Source organism: Schistocerca nitens, chromosome 1, assembly GCF_023898315.1.
Source record: "Schistocerca nitens isolate TAMUIC-IGC-003100 chromosome 1, iqSchNite1.1, whole genome shotgun sequence".
Lineage (NCBI taxonomy): Eukaryota > Metazoa > Arthropoda > Insecta > Orthoptera > Acrididae > Schistocerca > Schistocerca nitens.
Window position 1 is genome coordinate 170,146,035 of NC_064614.1, and position 23,673 is coordinate 170,169,707.

The window sequence follows — 23,673 nt, forward strand, 5'->3', positions numbered from 1 at the left end:
CGTCTGTTAATCAAAGAAGTGAATAAAGACGTTTTGTTCTTAGTAATTGTTATTTCGATTCTTTTGCTATTATTTTATTATTGGCTTTTTTTGACTGCTCGGCCATTACAAGGTAATTGTAGCAGCATATTAGTAACCAATACTGTTTTCGACACATAAAATTCCGTTTCGAATAGATACATCTATACTGCTGAACAAATGGCGACCACAAACTTTAGTAAAATATCCAGGACTCTTGTCGATGGCTTAACTTTGGTGTGCTTCATTACCGTAAATAGTTTCACGCATTGTTCTGAATTCTGTTTTTATTGAAAATAAGGAGATTTTGAGAAGCTGATTCAGCGCAAGTATGTTGGGTGTGGCCCCCGCTCCGATCACATTCTAATTGAGAAAGTGGTCATTCTACAAGAGTAAAGCAGTCATTGAGTCATCGTTGATGACAATAACTGTTGGTATTGTGCATAAAGTCCGTATAAGGCAACTGAATGAATATAGGTTTCTCATACTCAGTTCTCTGATTTGCTATCACAACACACCAAAAAGTCACTGTCGTGAGCCTGCTTTGTATTTCGATATTTTTCTCGGTACATTGATTTGCCTTGTGGAACAACACAGTGTAGGTAAAATAGGCATTTATCCTACAAAAGCTTGCAGTAAGAAAATTCTGTAAATTTGATAAACAAGTATATTGCAAAAGCCTCGTAAGTCATTGTAGGTTCTTACTCTCCTACACGCCAATACATTTACTCTCCAATGATACTCATGGTTAATAATAAGAGTGAATTTAAGATTAGCTAGAAGTATAAAGAAGTTGCATAGAGACAATACAGCCCAACTTCTTTTTCAGTATTAAATTTGTGTTACAATGCGTAATAAGTGCGGACGTTGCCATAGGGTAGTCCGAATGGTATGCGAAGCTTCTGCGTTGGAGTTCAATTGGGGCGACTTTAGTTAGAAACTGTTTGAGGTAATAGCTGAAGCTCTCCCACGGAAGTGTAGGTTCTGCAAAAAAGGGCCAGGAGAATTGCTGAACAGGAAAGACTACTTTTGTTCTTGAGGCTGAATTGGTTTAAAGTATGTGAAATTTGAACTAGATAGAATGAAGGGGGAAAAGACAGTGAGAAGTGGATAAAGGCAAAAGTAAAACATTTGAGCTTCCAGTGTTTAATAAAGCTGACTTGTTGTGTGATGTAGTTGGGGAAGAGCCTCATGCATCAGCAGATCACAATATGGAGCAGCAGACTCCTAGCAAAGAAACTAAGTATGAATCGGTAACAAAAGAGATCTTGCTGCTAGGTAGTAGCAATGTGAGGGATGTAGGACAAATTAGTAACAGGATACCAGGTCGAGTACGAGTCTTACATTTAGCTACATGACAGAGGATAAAGGAAAATGTGTAATGATTTCGATAAACAGGATTAGATTATTATAGTAGGCAGAGCAAGAAACAGCCTTACTGAGGGCAGAAATTACAGCATAAAGGGTGACCTGTATGGAATAAGAGTAGCAACTGCACACCGAAGTGTGAGTCTAGTGGAGGTTCTGTAGCATCACGACCACCCCTGGCTTAACACTTCTGTGAACCATGTTATCACTAAGTTTAGCAGGCTGCTGGTAACTGAAATGGAATCTCACATGAGTCCTGTGGCCATTGCTACAATTTCAGATTTGTGGATGTACTAAACATAACTGAATAAAAAAAGGAAAGAAAAACTGGCTGAGCTTCTTTCAGAAAATGTGTGAATGGCCACGATCACACAAAGCAAGATTCCTGTCGTTACTGTTGTCAGAGGGGTACCTTTTTTAGGTTGGAGTCAGGATTCAGACACCCTGTTATGAAACACATTACAGTAACAGAAGAGCCCTACATTAACCTTAAGTATTCACAGAAAAGTAAAAAAAAAAGCACTCTGTATTCAGGCCACGAGTGGCCTACCGGGACCATCTGACCGCCGTGTCATCCTCAGTGGAGGATGCTGATAGGAGGGGCATGGGGTCAGCACACCGCTCTCCCGGTCATTATGATGGTATTCTTGACTGAAGCCGCTACTATTTGGTCGAGTAGCTCCTCAATTGGCATCACAAGGCTGGGCACAACCCGAAAAATGGCAACAGCGCATGGCGGCCTGGATGGTCACCCATCCAAGTGCAGACCATGCCCGACAGTGCTTAACTTCGGTGATCTCACGGGAACCGATGTATCCACTGTGGCAAGGCTGTTGACCCACAGAAAAATAAGGCTAGCTTATTTCATCCCAGTCTGACATAACTTCCTCTGATCAGAGTGATGACCTTCACATGACACCAGTAAACAACCCCCCCCCCCCCACCCATCTGTCACCTACACAGCATTCATGCCATCCATATATAGAACACAGCCAACCGCATTGCATCAACATAGCTGTGACATGCCACTAAACTCACTGAACCACATTTTTGCAGAAGACTGACAACCAATTGGCATCCACACAATCACAACACACGGCTGAATGCACTGCTCCTGACCAGAACCGCTTCAGCTGATATCATGCAACATATGCTGCCACCACCCACAACTGCATACCACCATGTGATTTCCCAAATGAAATGCACAGTTCACTGGAAGTGCACAAGACTGTGCTGGATTTTAGCCGTCTAGACACTAATGGTTCAGATGGCTCTGAGCACTATGGGACAGAACATCTGAGGTCATCAGTACCCTAGACTTGGAACTACTTAATCCTAAGGACATCACACACATCCATGCCCAAGGCAGGATTCGAACCTGAGACCGTAGCAGTCACACGGTTCAAGACTATAGCGCCTATAACCGCTCAGCCACCCCAGCCGGCCCACCTAGACACTCACAGAGACAATGACAGATTGCATCTATTGTGCTTACTTCATCATAAAAAGCTTTATGTGTGTCAGTACACCACCAGATGACTATACGTTAGCAACACAGGCTCCAAGGTCAGTGCGTCATTGCTTCACCATTCTCTTCACTAAGTGCAACACCTGTCCTCCCACCTGTCCATCTCTCTGTGGCGAAATTTTGACAAATCGAGTCTATAGCTCACAGATACACACAGTCCATGTCGGTCTCGCTGAACAATTAACCTAGATATTTATTGTTGTAGATCTGAAAGAACCTGTTATTGGTGACACTTTCTCTGACACTTCAACTTGGTCCCAGACTTGATACATACAACCAGCAGACGCCCCACCACCGGGGTCTGTGGTCACACCCTTTCGACAGCTCAGCATAATGACATAACACCCCAGCACCCTGACCGCCATCAGCCACAGACATATCCGACGGTCATCAGCTCCTTCAGGAGTGCCTCTGCACAGTCAATCAGTTGCAACACGAACAATTTTATTCTGACATGTGTGAAGTGAACATTCATTTACGCCACAAAAACAACACCATCAGAGGCAAGATTCAAGACATCGAACATGAACTCCTGGAGACATGGCAGTACTTCAATCGACTATGCCAGCCTCTTCCACTCATCACCTTCTCCTTGCCAACAGACTTACAACACACCGACTTGGCTCCTCTATTACCACGCACGTAGATAACCATTGCATTGCTCCCAGCAAGTACTTCAATGGATAGTACAGCATCACCTGCCCACACATCCCTCTCTGAGTTTCTGAGTGACTCTCTGCAGATACGTTTCAGAGAGTGTGCCATTAAGAATGGAACAGTCCATAAGATCATCTCCATATCAGGCACCCTGGTGCGTCACAGGTCACGTCGACTACAGTTAGACCTACATCTACATCTACATTTATACTCCGCAAGCCACCCAACTGTGTGTGGCGGAGGGCACTTTACGTGCCACTGTCATTACCTCCCTTTTCTGTTCCAGTCGCGTATGGTTCGCGGGAAGAACGACTGTCTGAAAACCTCCGTGCGCGCTCGAATCTCTCTAATTTTACATTCGTGATCTCCTCGGGAGGTATAATTAGGGGGAAGCAATATATTCGATACCTCATCCAGAAAAGCACGCTCTCGAAACCTGGCGAGCAAGCTACACCGCGATGCAGAGCGCCTCTCTTGCAGAGTCTGCCACTTGAGTTTGCTAAACATCTCTGTAACGCTATCACGGTTCCCAAATAACACTGTGACGAAACGAGCCGCTCTTCTTTGGATCTTCTCTATCTCCTCCGTCAACCCGATCTGGTAAGGATCCCACACTGATGAGCAATACTCAAGTATAGGTCGAACGAGTGTTTTGTAAGCCACCTCCTTTGTTGATGGACCACATTTTCTAAGGACTCTCCCAATGAATCTCAACCTGGTACTCGCCTTACCAACAATCAATTTTATGTGATCATTCCACTTCAAATCGTTCCACACACATACTCCCAGATATTTTACAGAAGTAACTGCTACCAGTGTTTGTTCTGCTATCATATAATCATACAATAAAGGATCCTTCTTTCTATGTATCCGCAATACATTACATTTATCTATGTTAAGGGTCAGTTGCCACTCCCTGCACCAAGTGCCTATCCGCTGCAGATCTTCCTGCATTTCTCTACAATTTTCTAATGCTGCAACTTCTCTGTATACTGCAGCATCATCCGCGAAAAGCCGCATGGAACTTCCGACACTATCTACTAGGTCCTTTATATATATTGTGAAAAGCAATGGTCCCATAACACTCCCCTGTGGCACGCCAGAGGTTACCTTAACGTCTGTAAACGTCTCTCCATTGATAACAACATGCTGTGTTCTGTTTGCTAAAAACTCTTCAATCCAGCCACACAGCTGGTCTGATATTCCGTAGGCTCTTACTTTGTTTATCAGGCGACAATGCGGAACTGTAACCAACGCCTTCCGGAAGTCAAGGAAAATAGCATCTACCTGGGAGCCTGTATCTAATATTTTCTGGGTCTCATGAACAAATAAAGCGAGTTGGGTCTCACACGATCGCTGTTTCCGCAATCCATGTTGATTCCTACAGAGTAGATTCTGGGTTTCCAAAAACGACATGATACACGAGCAAAAAGCATGTTCTAAAATTCTACAACAGATCGACGTCAGAGATATAGGTCTATAGTTTTGCGCATTTGCTCGACGACCCTTCTTGAAGACTGGGACTACCTGTGCTCTTTTCCAATCATTTGGAACCTTCCATTCGTCTAGAGACTTGTGGTACATGGCTGTTAGAAGGGGGGCAAGTTCTTTCGCGTACTCTGTGTAGAATCGAATTGGTATCCCGTCAGGTCCAGTGGACTTTCCTCTGTTGAGTGATTCCAGTTGCTTTTCTATTCCTTGGACACTTATTTCGTTGTCAGCCATTTTTTCGTTTGTGCGAGGATTTAGAGAAGGAACTGCAGTGCGGTCTTCCTCTGTGAAACAGCTTTGGAAAAAGGTCTTTAGTATTTCAGCTTTATGTGTGTCATCCTCTGTTTCAATGCCATCATCATCCCGGAGTGTCTGGATATGCTGTTTCGAGCCACTTACTGATTTAACGTAAGACCAGAACTTCCTAGGATTTTCTGTCAAGTCGGTACATAGAATTTTACTTTAGAACTCACTGAACGCTTCACGCACAGCCCTCCTTACGCTAACTTTGACATCGTTTAGCTTCTGTTTGTCTGAGAGGTTTTGGCAACGTTTAAACTTGAAGTGAAGCTCTGTTTGCTTTCGCAGTAGTTTCCTAACTTTGTTGGTGAACCACGGTGGGTTTTTCCCGTCCCTCACAGTTTTACTCGGCACGTACCCGTCTAAAACGCATTTTACGATTGCCTTTAACTTTTTCCATAAACACTCAACATTGTCAGTGTCGGAACAGAAATTTTCGTTTTGATCTGTTAGGTAGTCTGAAATCTGCCTTCTATTACTCTTGCTAAACAGATAAACCATCTTCCCTTTTTTTATACTCCTATTAACTTCCATATTCAGGGATGCTGCAATGGCCTTATGATCACTGATTCCCTGTTCTGCACTTACAGAGTCGAAAAGTTCGGGTCTGTTTGTTATCAGTAGGTCCAAGATGTCATCTCCATGAGTCGGTTCTCTGTTTAACTGCTCGAGGTAATTTTCAGATAGTGCACTCAGTATAATGTCACTCAATGCTCTGTCCCTACCACCCGTCCTAAAGATCTGAGTGTCCCAGTCTATATCTGGTAAATTGAAATCTCCACCTAAGACTATAATATGCTGAGAAAATTTATGTGAAATGTATTCCAAGTTTTCTCTCAGTTTTTCTGCCACTAATGCTGCTGCGTCGGGAGGTCGGTAAAAGGAGCCAACTATTAACCTAGCTCGGTTATTGAGTGTAACCTCCACCCATAATAATTCACAGGAACTATCCACTTCTACTTCACTACAGGATAAACTACTACTAACAGCGACGAACACTCCACCACCGGTTGCATGCAATCTATCCTTTCTAAACACCGTCTGTGCCTTTGTAAAAATTTCGGCAGAATTTATCTCTGGCTTCAGCCAGCTTTCTGTACCTATAACGATTTCAGCTTCAGTGCTTTCTATCAGCACTTGAAGTTCCGGTATTTTACCAATGCAGCTTCGACAGTTTACAATTACAATACCGATTGCTGCTTGGTCCCCACATGTCCTGACTTTGCCCCACACTCTTTGAGGCTGTTGCCCTTTCTGTACTTGCCCGAGGCCATCTAACCTAAAAAACCGCCCAGTCCACGACACACAACCCCTGCTACCCGTGCAGCCACTTGCTGCGTGTAGTGGACTCCTGACCTATCCAGTGGAACCCGAAACCCCACCACCCTATGGCGCAAGTCGAGGAATGCCTTGTTGTGGAATATCTCATCAGATGAGAAAATTATGATGTCATCCAGGTAGGCATAAGAAAATGATGACTTGAAGAGTAACCTATTGATAAAGCTTTTTTGTGCTTGTGCTGTGTATTTAAGACCATACAACATAAACACAAGGCATAATCTGCCCCTCTGACATTTTCTGGGCGTCGCCCATAAAATTGTTCACCAAGGAAGATGGATCTTACTATCGTGGACAACTGTCCAATTACAAACATATAAAACTTCACCCATTATCTGGCAAACGCTTCCGTTTTTAGTATGGTCGATTGCGAAGTGGAGTAATTACAAATATCTGTGTGCCCAGATGACGTTCCCAAAACAGCCATAATGATGCTGTTTGCTCTATTCAAATTTGTGTTTATGTTGTACAGTCTTAAATACACAGCACAAGCACAAAAAAGCTTTATCAATAGGTTACTCTTCAAGTCATCATTTTCTTATGCTTACCTGGATGACATCATAATTTTCTCATCTGATGAGATATTCCACAATAAACACCTCAAAGACGTTTTCGACAGCCTGACACATTGTAAATCCATCAGGATTCAACAGAACAAAGACTGCCTCACCAGATCATCACACTGGCACACCCAATCCTTGATACACAGCTCCTCATACAAGCAGAAACGAAAGGCTCTGCTATCGGAGCTGTGTTACAATGAGAGGCAAAAGGCTCCCACATTCACTCCATTTCTTCTCTCGCTATTTCACTCCATCCCACAGTAAGTCGTCTACAGCCCACTCTTGGTGCTCTATGAGGCAGTATGACGTAATCTGATTATTTACAATGATTGCCCCCCTCACAGATTCTACTCTCTACCCAATCAAAGCACCCTGCTCTCAACAGTATCAATATTTGGACTACGTAACCCAGTTTACTAAGGACGTCTACCACCTCAGAAACACAGAGAATGTTGTAGCGGACTATTTCTCACGCAACAACGCCTTATCATCTATCATAGATTATAACCAGTTCGCTGAGGTGCAAAAAACGCCACCAGTCACGAGCCCTCACTCATGATCCAGACACGAAAGCTAACAATCGAATTTCGTCATGTCCCAGGTGTGATTCACCTCATACCATGTGGTACTTCTCAAAATAAGATACATCCACTCATACCTCAACACTTCTATCGAACAACCTTTGAACAGCTTTACACTCTGACACACCCCAACATTCACTCTATCACTCGTCTAGTGACAGACGAGTTCATTTGGCCTAACATCAAAAAAATCACACCCTTTGAGCTCGCTCATGTATACTATATCAAAAAAGTAAATTTTTGTGCCATGCACAACAACCACTAAGCCAGTTCATTACACCAAAAGGACACTTCCAGCTCATTCATATTGACCAATGGCTATCACTATATCCTCTCGACTATCGATCTTGTCACATGATGGGTTGAGGCAACACCACTTAAAGAAATTACAGCCAAAGCCACCACGAAAGCAATAGTTGAAACTTGGAAATCAAGATTCAGCTGCTCCATCAATCACAACTGGTCAGAACAGACAGTTTGTGCTAGCACTCTTCTTAAAACTATGTAATTTGACTGGTACCATGGGAACTGCATCATACCACACCCAAAGTAATGGACTGGTCGAATGATTGCAAAGCATATTAAAAGTGATCCTCATGTTTCATTTGGAACCTTGGTCAGAAGTACTCCCTTGGATCCTCCCATGACCTCGGAGCATCGCTGGCTGAGCTCCCATATTTCAAGAGCCGATAGTCATGCCCACTGATCTGCTGAACCTAGTCACCAGTGTTAAAAATACTTCGCACACCTTCAAATGCTGCCGCCTCTTCCACACTCTGTATCAAAAGTGTTCATCCACATAACTCTCACAGACTGTGACTCCATCATGTTGGAAGACGACACAGTACGACCTGCATTACAACACCCCCTCACAGGTCCTCACCAAGCGCTTTGATGTTCATTAACAGACTGAAATCTGCAAGGGCACACTGGACTCGTATTCACGAGGACGATTGTTCAATACCGCGTCCAGCCATAGTGATTAAGGTTTTCCGTGATTTCCCTAAATTGCTTCAGGCAAATGCTAGGATGGTTCCTTTGAAAAGGGCATGACCGACTTCCTTCCCATCCTTGCCTAATCCAATGAGACTGGTGACCTCACTGTTTGGTCTCCTCCCCCAAAACAACCCAAACCAAACCTGCAAGGACATTAAATGATACTTCATCAGATGATGACATATGCCATCTGATGCCCAGTGACCCTCACACTATCAGTGCTAGACTTCCTTCGACTTTCCATCTAGATGTCAAAGATTTCCTTTCTGAGGATCTCACCATCAAATTTATAAACAACGACCTCCTCCTCGAAGGGCAACAAGCAGAACACCTAACTGCAGGTGGCTCTGTAGTGGGACACTTCTTAAGATTGGTCACACTGCCATGTTACGTTGACACAGCCATACTTACTTCCCCCTACAACAGCGACGATGTCCTCATGGGAACGCACCACGCTTCCTTTCGTTGGGCACAACTGCATTATTGACACTGCCCAACCTAACAATGCACCAGCTGCGCCCCCTACTCCCTACGCCCCCACACACTTACACTATGACTGGCTGCACCATATGCTAGCAAACCTCCACGATTTTCGTCTGTATCCCATGTATCTCACCACCCAATGTCCTCAATGCTGCAGATGACATGCACCCAGAAGCACAACCTACTTCTGCATTATATAACCACCTTGGCTCTTCATGCAGCCTCCCTCACAATGCTTAACAATGGAAGGGGGAGGGGGAGGGGGAAGACTGTGGGAACATTGCTTTGTGAACTAAGAATGCTGGCAGTGGACTTAGCCCCAGTGCAACAGACTCCTAGACAGGTAGTTGGTCTGATGACTTAACTATGTTTAGATGTTTGTTTGTGTATTCTCATAGCATTAGTAGAGGTTGTTCTACAGAGTGACAGGATTGTGCGATTATTCGTTGTAATCATGTCCTTTATCCTGAGGATCAACTTGTTTATGAAGCATATGGATTCCTTGCCATGCTTTCTATCAGACAACAACAACCAGTAAAGAGATTGTAGTGACTTCAATAAAGATTTCGTAAAGGATTCTGATAGGAAAATGGTCTGAAAAATTTATTTCGATCGTACAATTTAATCTCAATAACTGAATTTCTATCTAGCATGGATGAAGACAGTAGAACTCTGATTGACAATATTTTCTTTGGTGACACTTGAACCAAGAAAATGAATCTATATCCAGTCACAAATGCTCTTTATGATAATGGGAAACAGTTAGTATGGATAAATAAGGTATTGCCTTACAGTATAAATTCCTTTCAGTGGAAATCAGAATAATTAATGACTCTAAGACAAAGATTTTTAAGAAAAGCATAAAAGAGATGACATGGAATGAAATTTATAGTGAGCCAAATGCTGGCATAAAAATTAGACTATCCTTTGATGAATTCACAGCATTATTTGAAAACATCTTTGCTCATCAACTCAATAGAAACACATAAAACATCCATACAAAAATGGATAACTACAGGGTTAAAACGACTTTTGACAAGAAAAGTAATGCTTTTGACTGAATGAAGGCTGATTCACACTAGACTCAATGGAATGAAAGAGTAAGCAACATCACTATCAAATGATGGTGTATTTGCCCTAGACTGAATGTCAACTCAACGTCATTTTGATTAGCCCATCCCCAACAGGTTGAATCAAGATACTGGGATATCATTCATGATATAAAAAAGTCTGAATAAAGTACCAGAATCAAGAAATTACCGAAGATAAAGTGTGATAATGGCCAAGGCAAACGTCAGAACACATATTCTTGATAAATTTTGTATACTAAGTTACTCAGAAGTTAAATGAGAGAAAAACTGTTATCCAAAAACTTTAAAACATTTATATCTGTTATATTGCGAAAATATGTAACTACAAATACATCAAAAATATTCATAAGGCAGAGTCCCTAAAACTTATCCATTTTGGTTTTTTTTAGCACCAATGTTAAAAACATTTCCATTTTACTTCTTCAGTAAAGCCGACATTTTCACGTTATTTAATGAAAATATTTCATTAGCTTTTATTCTTATTAATACAAAGTGTAGGCTTCTTTTTTGTTCAGGTATTGTGAAACCTAAATAATTTTATGGTTTCAGATACCTGTCTCTGTTCTGCAGCGATGTAGATTGGGCCATATTAAAATTACGAGAATCAGAATATAAGTAAAAATAATGCAGATAGAATATCAGTATCATCTGACTGAGGCACCAGGATCTGTGCGGCTGCACAAGGCTCCTTGTTGACACTCTTTCTCTTATATATTTATATAACCTATTTTCCTATCTGAACAAATCAGAAAGCACACATTATTCCATTTCTTCAATGACATGACCATTACAATTGCTGAAGCATTAACAATTGAAACAGCACTTGCATATCTATTTATGAAGAGCATCTAAATTGGTTTCGATCAAACAGGTTGTCTCTGTTTCTCATCAACGAGACACAGTACAAATAGTTTCGCAAAGCACAAAATATACATGATTGAGTGACCATGAAATATAAAGATGAATTCAAATTGGATTCATAGTGTTTTTCAGACTAAATATCGGGTGCAATATTAAATTGGACACTTTGCATATTAGAAGTATGCACATCTAGATCTACATTTACATCTGCAACAGTACCTCACAATTCATAATTAAGTATGAAACTTCCTGGCAGATTAAAACTGTGTGCCCGACCGAGACTCGAACTCGGGACCTTTGCCTTTTGCGGGCAAGTGCTCTACCATCTGAGCTACCGAAGCACAACTCAAGCCCGGTCCTCACAGCTTTACTTCTGCCAGTATCTCGTCTCCTACCTCCCAAACTTTACAGAAGGAAGTTTCATATCATCGCACACTCCGCTGCAGAGTGAAAATCTCATTCTGGCATAATTGAGTACTTGCCAGAAGGTTCACAGAACTACTTTTAGGCTCTTTATTGACCCTTTCACTCTCAAATAGCATGTGGGAAAAATGAGCACCTAAAACTTTCTATACGATCTCTGATTTGTCCTATTTTACTATGATGGTCATTTCTCAAAAAATATTTTTGCATTTAAAAGAGAAAATTTTGTGAATTTGAAAATGACGAATATCTCCTTTGTTTTCACAATTTCCACCCCTGTTCGATATTTTCCAACTATTCCATCTATAAGGATTCGATGCCATGCAACAAATCTCCAGCAGCGGATGGACAAGCGTAGTATAGTCTGTCTCATTAGCAGATTTGTTGCATCTTCTAAATCTTCTGCCAATAAAATGCACTCTTTGATTATCTTCCCCCACAACATTGTTCGTAATTGTAGTCCCTAGGTATTTAGCTGAATTGACAAAAACTGAATTTGTATTATTTATGGTGAACCGAAATGTAGCTGATTCTTTTTAGTAGTCCTGTGGAGGATCTCTCACTTTTTATTGTCCAGTATCAGTCCACCTTTTCCCAGAATCAGAGACATCTTGTCTAAACCATTTTGTATTATTTATGATGTACTGGCGATTTTATTGGGCAGTAAATGACAGCATCGTTTGCAAACAATTGCTTAGGACTGTTCACATTTACTCCAAATAGTTTCTATAGAGTAGAAACAGCAGAGGGCCTGCAACACTTCCCTCGGGAATCGCGATATCAGTTTTTCTTCGTCAATTACTACAGATTGTATCCTTTCTGACTATTGACCACATCTGATACAGTCCTCCACAGGATGCAATTATGATAGAAACTAATTATGAGGAATGGTGTCAAAAGCCTTCCAGAGATCTACAAATATGGATTCTACTTGACATTCACTGTCGATAGTACTCATTACTTTGAGTGAATGGAAGATCAATTGTCTTTCACAAGAATGAAATTTTCTGAATCTGTACAGACTATGGGCCAGTTGTACAATCTCAGGATAAATCCAGGGCTAGCTAACCGAGGAATACGTTAAACACAAGTAACTTGGAGTGCGAGTTGCATGTAGCCATTTTATTCCTCGGTAAGTTATTCCCAGAATAGCCTACATGTCCTGTAAAGTTGGAAACAACTGAAGAGTACTCTGTGTATTTTCGAGTAAGGCACTTCATATTTATTTAGTTGTCATCTGCAGAAATAGCATGTCAAATATTAGAGATAGAAAGCAAAAGTTTTCGCTTGAGGATACTTTGAGGCTATTAGATACTGTAAATGAGTTGGAGTGTAGTAGAAAACAGAAAAAATGCTCCAGTTTCATTCAATGAAAATATTAGTGCAAAACATTTAACTAAATTGGTAGGGTACTTATATGTATAACGAGCTATCTTGAAATTAGTTAAATGATCAGGTATTTGTTATTTGACCAGTAAGAGATCTTTCTATATTTCCAAATAAAGTATAGGAAAAAATATGTAACAGTTTCATTCACGAACAACTTCACATTGATAGGCAGAGTAACTACAAAAGATGCATGATTATTATTATTTTAAAGAAAGAAACAGAATAAAAGTATATTATTTTAAAGAAAGGTAGCAGAGGCTACAGATGTGGAATGTAAGTTCCAAATTGAGTACAACAAAATACACGATTTGATAAAGTTGTCGACAGAAGGACTCCACAGTCATTTTGATTCAGATGCGACATTTCTGCAAGTGATAGTAAGGTGTCAGTTATAAATAGGGACATAAATAGAAGCAACTATTAAATGTGATCTGCTTTGTGAAATAGTTAGTCTTTTCAGTCCCTCCAACAAACTGTGACAACACAGACATCATGGAGATTGAATTGACTGAAAATTCTGAGAAGTGTTACTGGCCAGCTTGCTGTTGTATTTACGTCTTAGAATGATTAATTCATTACAGTAGCAATGGGTGTACTACAGAAAATACCCTTACTGCATTACTGAACACTATTTGTGCATCTACTTTTGCAGTACTTGGGCACACACAAATTCTGTTTCTATCATATAGTGATTATTAAGTATATTGACTATATATGAAGAATAAGATGCCAAGATTTACAATAGGTAACCATAATTTTCTTTTATAATCCTGGGGTAGAAATGTATCTATGGCACATATCAAACTGGAGGCTGTTGTTGTATCTCACGCTAGATGTTTGAGGGACACTATCTATTTCATTGATAATTTTGGCTTGTGCAATGATCTCTAGCAGCTGTATGTAATCTGCGAGTGGAAGACAAAGTAACTGGAGGCATGACGCTTTTATGGAGTACTTCCTTCGCTTCTTGTCTTCTCAGCTAAGAACTATGAGTGTTGTTTTTCGGTTAATAATACCTGCTCTCAAATGTGAAAAAATTAGCAGAGTTGCTGGTGGTGGTACTTCAAATTATCTTGACAAGAGCCAGAGAAGGGAGAATGAACTGCATTGGTTAAAAAAGGATCACAAATCTCTAAATTAGGACCAGAAAATAAAAATTAAAAAAATAATTTCAGAATAAAAGTATATTAATCTGTGTAGGAGTGTTGATTTTATTTTGTTTTATTTACATCAGACAACTTAAGTAACTAAAACAATTGTGTTCTTGTCCATGTTGTCCAGTGTCAAACACATTCTTTTAATAATTGCACTGGCTGTCCCCTAGCCAATACCAATGAAGTGTCCAATGGTCAGAAGAAATCACCAGAGGCAAAATATTTGAATGTCTGTAGTAACTAGTTGATTGGTGGAACAGAGTCATTTCTGAAAGAAAGAAAAGAATTACCTGGGACAATTCAAGAGAAATTTAAAAACATAATTCAATAACTAATGATTCCTGTTAAATGAATGAAAAGTACCTATGTTCTTGTAATACGGAGATAATTACTTTATGAGGTGTGGTTATGTGGCTGATACTAATAACTGAGAAATACGACAGCTATCTGCTATAGTATACTTACAAAAACCGACTTACCTATTAATTTTAATGTGTTAAATTTAATTGAGTAAATACAAATAATTTACATGTTTGTGGAAATAATGTTCTGTGGTGGACAATTTTACTACTGCAAAGCCTTCACTAAAAGACGGAAAGCTGTGTTCCAGTGCTATAGATTTGGCAGAGTGAACTAGGGACATTAGTGTGCTATAAAACTTTTTGTTACATCAGATGTTTCAAATCGCTCTAAGCACTATGGGACTTAACATCTGAAGTCCTCTTCCAACCTGCGACTGTAGCAGCACCACAATTCCGGACTGAAGCGTCTAGAACCGCTCGGCCACTGCGGCTGGCCGCTAATTTCAGAAAAATTGTACTTCACACAAGTGCAATATAAGGTATTTCAGTTTAAGTTACCTTCAATATGGCACAAAGGAGAACACTGAAAATAGCTTGATATTCAAGGAAAGTTAAAAACGTAGCATTCCATGCACTCTTTCCACATACTACAACTATGCAGATTCAATAACCAGATTCCTGTTCTGCTCATATAATATATAAATCTAGCCGTTATTTCATGATAAATAAGGGTGGGCTTTGAATAATGCTAATAACAGAGAAACAACAGCTATATTCAATAGCTGGGGAAGCATCAACTTTTTTTTAAAAAAAAGCTAACTTTCCTCTTAATCTTACTGTGTCAAAATTAGCCTGAATAAGAACAAACAGTTTACTGGCTTCAGTGAATAATGGTAGATGGAAGACAATGTTGTTGCTCTGAAGCATTAATGAGCCTGTGACCAAAACATTTTCACTTAAAGGCAGAAAGTTGTTCTGACACTGCTGTGCTGTTAACAAAAATGAGGCATTCCCAATAGAAAACAGAGTGGAACAATATTTTCTGCTATTCATGGAATTGGGACACTGCTGTTTTATCAAAATGTTTTGCAACAAGAAAAATCCATGTTTCATCGAAATCAGAAAACGCTGTTAATACAAATAACACATAACTGGTGTGGTTTTTCGATTTGGTTAAGTCTACCATGGAACTGTCTGAGAAATAAAAAGAAACAGTCCTTTTCGTTACTGCAACAGATGTAAGACATGCTAGCTAAACGAGACTATTTTTGAATGAATCCTCATTTTAATGTGCCTGATCTACATAAATAACACAACAGAATTCACGAAGTACTGAAATCGAATGCATATTACTAGAAATAAACAGTATTACTGAAGAAATCAGGGAAATGGCCTCCCTTCTCAAATGCTCCAGTTTCTCACTTACAAGACTGGCAAGACGTATTACGACTTCCTTTGATAAGAAAAACCGGATATAAATTCGGAATCGGCGTCGCCCCTTTTTCTTTTCCTTCCTCATTCTCATGATAATTTCAGCCAAAATCTCGTCATCCATATCTGTATCTTTCACCCTGCTATCTTGAAAACTTATTCCCTGGTTTAGCTCGCTAACCAGCCAGAAATTGCCTCTCGAATTTATTTTCTTGTAAGGCGTTATTCCGGGTTCGTAGAATGCATTTCTCGCGCTGTTCCGAGAATACACTTTAACTAGCTGCTATCTGGAGATTGTACAACTGGCTCTTGTAGCTCGTTTTCCTCAAGGTATTTCATAATTTATCAAATTGGGACATGTTTGTCATTATGAAGCATCTCTGTTCATTATTTGAACATAATTATCTAATTTTTTTCGTTCTGAAGATCGCTGCTTTTTATCCCCAAATTACCAGTTTCAGGCAATGTTGTGCATCTTCAGATGATATGTTGAAGTTAGAGAGAAATCTCTCGTGAAGGAGGTCTAAAAAGACACCCACTATTCCTTGACTACTCAACACATACAAATACCAGTAGTTGGTATTCCAGTTTGACGATCTTTCGTCCTACAACAAGGACTTCTTATAGCATGAGATTGCTACTGAATAATTACAGTGCTTAACACTCTGTACCTTCCCTCAATGCCAAGTCGTCTGATGTCCCAAACATATTAATTGGTCTTTAACTCTAGGTTCTATCAGAAAGATAATGCGCAACAGAAATCTAACGACTGAACTTCAGATTGCCCAGTCAAGGACTGCACTTTAGGCCTAATAAATTGTTCCTAGTAACTTTGTCTTAATTAGTTGGTTAGTTAGTTGTATGTTCCATAGACCATTTGAATGATTCTTTTAACAAGATGATGTGCAACGAGTCAGTTTACAGGATATGTATACATGATCAACGTTAACATGAATGAATTCATTATCATTTCATTCCTTGTCAGGCAACTACAATTAAAACAAGTTTTTTGTTGGTTATCAGTTTTTAAGTAGAAATTTGTTAGTTGAATAGAAAGAGTTGTCTGAGAGAAATGATTTTACATTAGATTTAAAACTTGCTTCGCTACTTGTCAGACATTTTATGTTATTGGGCAAATGATAAAATATTTTTATTGCTGCATACCGAACTCCTCTTTGAGCCACTGATAGCTTTAACAAGTCGTTTTTCACTCTAGTGCTGTAGGTATGTACATTAATGTTCTTCTCAAATTGTGATGGATTTTTAATGACGGATTTCATTAGGGAAAATATGCACTATGATGGCGCAGTTAAAATGCCTGGCTCCTTGAAGAGATGCCTACATATTTTTTTTACTGCTCGCTTTTGTGCATTCAGTACTTTCTTTCTAAGCGATGAGTTTCCCCAAAAAATTATTCACTACGACGTGATTGAGAGGAAATATGCTAAATATATCAGGAGGCTGAAACATTTGTTTCAAGGTTAACAATTACACGAAGATCAAAAGCAGCTGAACTTAATTGTTTGAGAAGATCAGTAATACGCTTCTTCCAACCCAAGTTTTCATCAATATGAACATCCAGGAATTTGGAACATTCTATCCTACTTACTGACTCCTGCTCATGCCCTACATCAATTGTGGTATTGCTCTATTTTTTGTACAGAACTGAATGCAGTGTGATTTTCAAAATGTGAGAGTCCATTTTCTGAGAACCATTTAATAATTCCTAGGAAAATATCATTTACTAACTCTTGTGTTACTTTCTCTTTAACGATATTTATTATAAAGGCACGTGTCCACTAGCAAGTAACTTCCGCAAGTAACTTCTGCAAGTACTTTCTGAGATGTTTACATTAGTACAAAACTTGCGCAAGTTGACTTCAGCGATCGCTTTGGCAAGTTAATTTCACGAGCTTGCAGAAGTGTATCCACTACAGTTCGCGTTGTGAGACAGGCAAGTTGTAGATTAGAATGTCGTGTGCACAAACCAGAGCATCCACCAGTGTTGTTGTATTGTTATTGTTAAAGAAGAAGCGTGATGAAAAACGAAAAGTTAAGAAAAAGAGAAGTGTTTGGGTAATGAAATGGATACAGAGGCGTTCATGCTTAAGTTTCCAAGAAACATTACTGAACGAACTGAAATCAGAGGATTTTGCTCAGATTACAAACTTTCTGAGAATGTCTTTTGCAACTTTGAAAACCTCTTAACAATTGTAGAATCAAATATTCGGAAACAGGATGCAATTATGCGGCAAGCTATAGCACCAAGAGATCGTCTTTTAATTACTCTTCGATTTTTAGCCACAGGTAAGACAATAAAACACATAAATGTCAAAGAAACATTTATTGTCAATAATCGTACATTTATATTTATTTGCTGAATTACTTTTTTAAATTTTTAGGCTATAGTTTTCATTCTTTGATGTACCTTATCCGAGTACCCTTTTGCACAATCTCTCGAGTTGTTATGGACTGCTGTGTGGCTCTGTATGAATGTTTGAAAAGAGAATATTTGAAGGATAGTATTTTGATATTTCATAACTCACACAAATAATTCGCTTAAGCAGAATATTTACGAAACAGTTACCTTGTGGATATGAACTTATGCAGTATCAGAAATAATAATTACTTTCTCTGATGGTGTGCAGATGAAACTGCTTTCACCTGTTATCCAAGAATTAGTTATAGTTTCATCTTCCACAGATACTTCGCGTATTACCTTTGGTATTATCCTCCTTAATTTTTTTGGCTTGACATTTGTGTTAATAACTTTAATTCCGATGCCACATGTTTATCAACAGGTTTGTGCATTGCTTCTATTGCCTTGTTTAGAATAATGTCTGAATTTTTCTCAGTATTTTTTTTTCTTTTCAAAATTCTTCTTTCCTGTGCTTTTTCCTAGAGTGTATCTGTCACACACTCGTTATCTTCCCTGGCGTTTTCTGATCACTGAAATAAACATTGTAATGTACTATTTATCTTCAAAGGGATAAATTTCAGATATAATTTTGTTTTCTATAATTTTAGGTACCTTCAACAGAAGAAGAATGGTTACAAATGACTACCGTTTTTAAGAATACATGCGATTTTCCAAACTGTATTGGCGCTATGGATGCATAACATATAGTCATATAGGCTCCCAAGAAAGAAGGCAGTGTGTATTTTAATTACAAAGGGAACCACAGTATTGCGCTATTGGCACTAATTGGACCTGACTACAGAAGTATATACTTCGATGTGGGCAGTGATGGTAGAATATCTGATGGTGGAGTTTTTAATAATTGTCAGAATGTCTTGAGTCTAATTCTTTGGATGTACCAGTTCCTCAAAATTTACCTGGTAGAACAGTGCAGATACCTTACGTCGTTGTTTCAGATGGCGCATTTGCTCTAAAAAATTATATCATGAAGCCCCACCCTTTTAGAGGCCAACCAGTACAAAATCGTTTGTTTAACTATCGACTCTCTAGCACAAGAAAAGTTTCGGAAAACTTTTCTGGGCTTGTATGCACACGTTTTCGAGTATTACGAACGCAAATTCTTCTAAACCCAGAGAAATCGAGGTAAATTGTAAAAGCGATTTGTGTTCTTCACAAATTCTTACTCACAGAAGAGAGTAGAAATTCCATTTATGCCACACCTTGCATATTTGATTCTGAAGATTTACAGACGCAAATACATAAGGACAGAAACGAATATACTGCTGGAACCAATAAACATACATAATTGGTCACAGATAGCCAAGAAAGTCAGAAATGAATTCACAAACTAAATTGTTTCACCAGAAGGGTAGTAGCCTGGCAATACAGACGCCTTTAAATTTCAATTGATTTCTGATGAGAGGGTAAACATAAATACATCTGCAATAAAAGTAATAAATACTAAATGCAGAACATTACATTTGTTTCACTTACCATATCATCTCCGGTTTCTTTTTGTGTGTAGGAACGAAACATAATTTCATGGAATCAAAGAATTCCCATCTACTTTTATATACATCGTCTGAACTTTGCCCAATTTCTCTTTTCTTCGATTTATTTAGTTCTTGATTATACTGCATGCGCAAATTGTGGATTTTTCCCATATTCGTGGCGCTGTAGTGTCGAACTCTGACGCAATAATTTTCAATGCGTCTTATTTTTTTAACAGATTTTTATAGTCCATATGTTGTGTGTCCCAAAACACGTGAAAACACGCCACTCATTGAATAAGCCATTGTGTGTTTTCACTCATCCACACGAACTTCAAGACTGACATTTCATACTGTATACACTTCCGCAAGTTCTGAAAAACTTCCCGCAACTGGCAAGTCCAGCAAGTAATTCCAGCAAGCCACGGAGAACCGTTTACACTAGCTTGCGGAAGCTATTTCTCCAAGTTGACGAAACTTGGGCAGGTCAACTTGCTGCGGGTATTTCCACATGCAAAGAACTTGCAGAAGTAGCTTCTGCAGACGACTTGTGGAAGTTTACTTGCTAGTGGACACACGCCTTAACACTAGTATCATCTGCAAAAAGTAACAATTTTTCTTGTTGTTGAATGTTAAGTGTAAGATCATTCACATATATAAGGAATAGTATAGAACCTAAATTGAAACCTGTGGCCTCATTTTCTGATTTTATCTCAGTCACTAAAATTTTCTACTTTCTGACACTGTCTACAAGACCTGCATCTATAATAGTGTTGGAAGAACGTTAGATGTACAACATTTTTAATCATACAAGAAAAATATTAAAGGCTGCTTTAGGTTCTGACCCACTGACCAATATACCAACATCTAATGGATTAGTTTGAAATACAGTTTTCTTAGCTTCACATATCTTTTCAATATTGTTTGGCCATGATAATTTGACAGTTTCGCTAGTGCTGCTAGAAATGGAGAAAATTGGCACTACTTGAAAGAGATTCATTTGTTCCCCGAGCTCTACCAACGACAAGCTGCCTTTCGATGTGCAGTGTTACAAAAGGCTTGCATCCACAGGCATATAACTTCTGTAAGCGCTTTCTGAGGTGTTTACATAAGAACAAAAACATACTCAAGTTTACTTGTTAAAGCCAATGGGCAAGTTTATTTCAGGAACTCACCACAAGTACTTGTTACAGAAGTGCAGTTATTCTTAAAAAACCAGAGCAGTCGTTACAGTTGTTACATTATTATTAATGAATAAAAATTTAAAAAAAACATAAAAAATATTAGAGGAGTACATATTGATGTTACCATGAAATACTATTCAGTTAATTAAAATCAGAGGACTTCACTTAGAATAAAAACTTTGAAGACGTCGTATGCAAGTTTAGAACATCTCTTGTCTATCGTATAATCAAGTACTCGATAACAGTAAACAAAAATGGGGCATATTATCTCACCAAGAGACTGCCTTTTGATTACTCTTCGATTTTTTCAAGCAGTATGTACTACTTTTTTCACAAATGTAAAGCATTTATGTTTATGCTAACATTAAAAAATCAGCTAAAATTTAAAGATGTCAGGACTGCCATTTTACTTTGCCATCTGGTGAAACAAATTGATTGGTAAACTCATTTTACAGTTCATTGATGATACCAATGATGCGTATTTAGGGGTTCCAACGGTACTTTCGTTTACGTCCATCTGTCTTTGTACCATTCTCCTTACTGACAATGGTTCTTTCACACCAGTACTGAACACACATCACTTCTGTTAATTTGAGAAGAACTTCAATGAAAAGGCAATTTCAACAACATTTGCAGCAAGATGCAAGAAACTAGAACGAATTTTCATGCCACAGCGGAATATGCGCTGATTTCAAATGCTGATGGTACTGTTTATCCAACTTATGATGGAAAACCTAATAAAAAATAATTTACAATTATGTGTCAAAGCAATTTGGTTTTTTAACTGTAAAGAAAGTAAATAATGTTATATCTAGAATAGAGCATTCATTTATTTTCTGATCAGTTTTGTTACATTTAGCTTCATCTCTTAATGATAAAATAAGTATGGCAGAACATATCCTTAACAATGAAGTATTTTATCCACTGAATATGTTTGATGATTTCTGTTGGAACTATAAAGAAAAGGTATGGGGAGGGGATCTTACTGTAATATTTCTTGGAGTTCCAGTGCTAGATATGATCTTCTTGGATGGCCCAACAACAATGAGGCTGGAGTTGTACTGACAGATATCCTTCCAAAAGAAGGTAAAATTGTTGCAGAGTATATGGAAATTTGTGTACCTATTGTTAAATATGAAAAGAATTAACAGCTTCAAAAACGAGAAAATATACTGAAAAATTCTAAAATTCCAGTACCTTTCTATGCCCTACAAACCAGGTAGCAGGATTAAGTGGGAAGAAACATTTTTAGCTAGATTTCACGAATTGTTACGACTCAATAGAATTTGATATGTCTTATTTTATCTTTGCTTTGCACCAAACTAATAAAAAACAGTTAGTTGATTCTTCACTATGTGATCACGTAAAGTTGCGTAATTTATGTTTGAAAAATGGAAGAAATGAAATTTTTCCTCAAGGAGCGTGGAATTTAGAACCACTGCATAATTATTTGAAAGCTTATGAAGCTTTTTTCGACTTTAAACGAGTTACTCAACTGAATGGAGGTACTGATATAAATCATTCAAATTTCATAATAAATTGTGCTTTATATTGATTAACATGATACATAGTGAAAATGTTGTTAGAAGTCAAAAGACAACAATGAAATTGGTTGGTCTATTTAATGATAAGGTACCAAAAAGACACACTTCTCTATATAGTCATGTACGGTAAGAAAAATTTGACATCAGATTCTCAACACAGAATTCTTAGTGAAAATTTTTAATTAGTATATGATATCCGATTTCGTCCATTACATTTTTTCTGCATGTCCCTTTTCATATTGATTATGTTATCATTTTAAATTTTTAAAATTGGTTAATATTTGGCAGATATATTGATGAAAATCGATCTATTTAATTGCCCAGGCAGCACCTGCTTCATATATGTCTGTCCTCTGGCAAATCTCTCACCTGTGTGAGGTAAGCACAGTTGAGAAGAATATGTGGCCATGCCTCGTTACGCTGTTTTGGTCATGCAATAGCTTTTACTCTTCACACAGTTACATTGATCGCACTGGCACACAAGGAAGTGTTTCAAATTCTGATTGCTAGATGTTAGCAGTGTTAGATTAGATTAGATTAGATTAATACTAGTTCCATGGATCATAAATACAATATTTCGTAATGATGTGGAACGAGTCGAATTTTCTAATACATGACATAATTAGGTTAATTTAACAACATACTTAAGTTAATATAACAATTTTATTTCTTTAATATTTTTGTTTTTTTTTTCTTTTTTTTTCTTAATTTATATCTAAAAATTCCTCTCTGGAGGAGAAGGAGTTGTCATTCAGAAATTCTTTTAATTTCTTCTTAAATACTTGTTGGTTATCTGTCAGACTTTTGATACTGTTTGGTAAGTGACCAAAGACTTTAGTGCCAGTATAATTCACCCCTTTCTGTGCCAAAGTTAGATTTAATCTTGAATAGTGAAGATCATCCTTTCTCCTAGTATTGTAGTTATGCACACTGCTATTACTTTTTAATTGGGTTTGGTTGTTAATAACAAATTTCGTAAGAGAGTATAAATACTGAGAAGCTACTGTGAATATCCCTAGATCCTTAAATAAATGTCTGCAGGATGATCTTGGGTGGACTACA

At 38.4% G+C, this 23,673-nt stretch overlaps 1 pseudogene; it reads right to left on the reverse strand.

Annotated features, from left to right (window-relative positions):
- Positions 1-2,106: 2,106 nt before the first annotated feature.
- On the reverse strand, positions 2,107-2,224 carry LOC126212262 (5S ribosomal RNA; annotated as a pseudogene).
- Between the last annotated feature and the right edge of the window lie 21,449 nt (positions 2,225-23,673).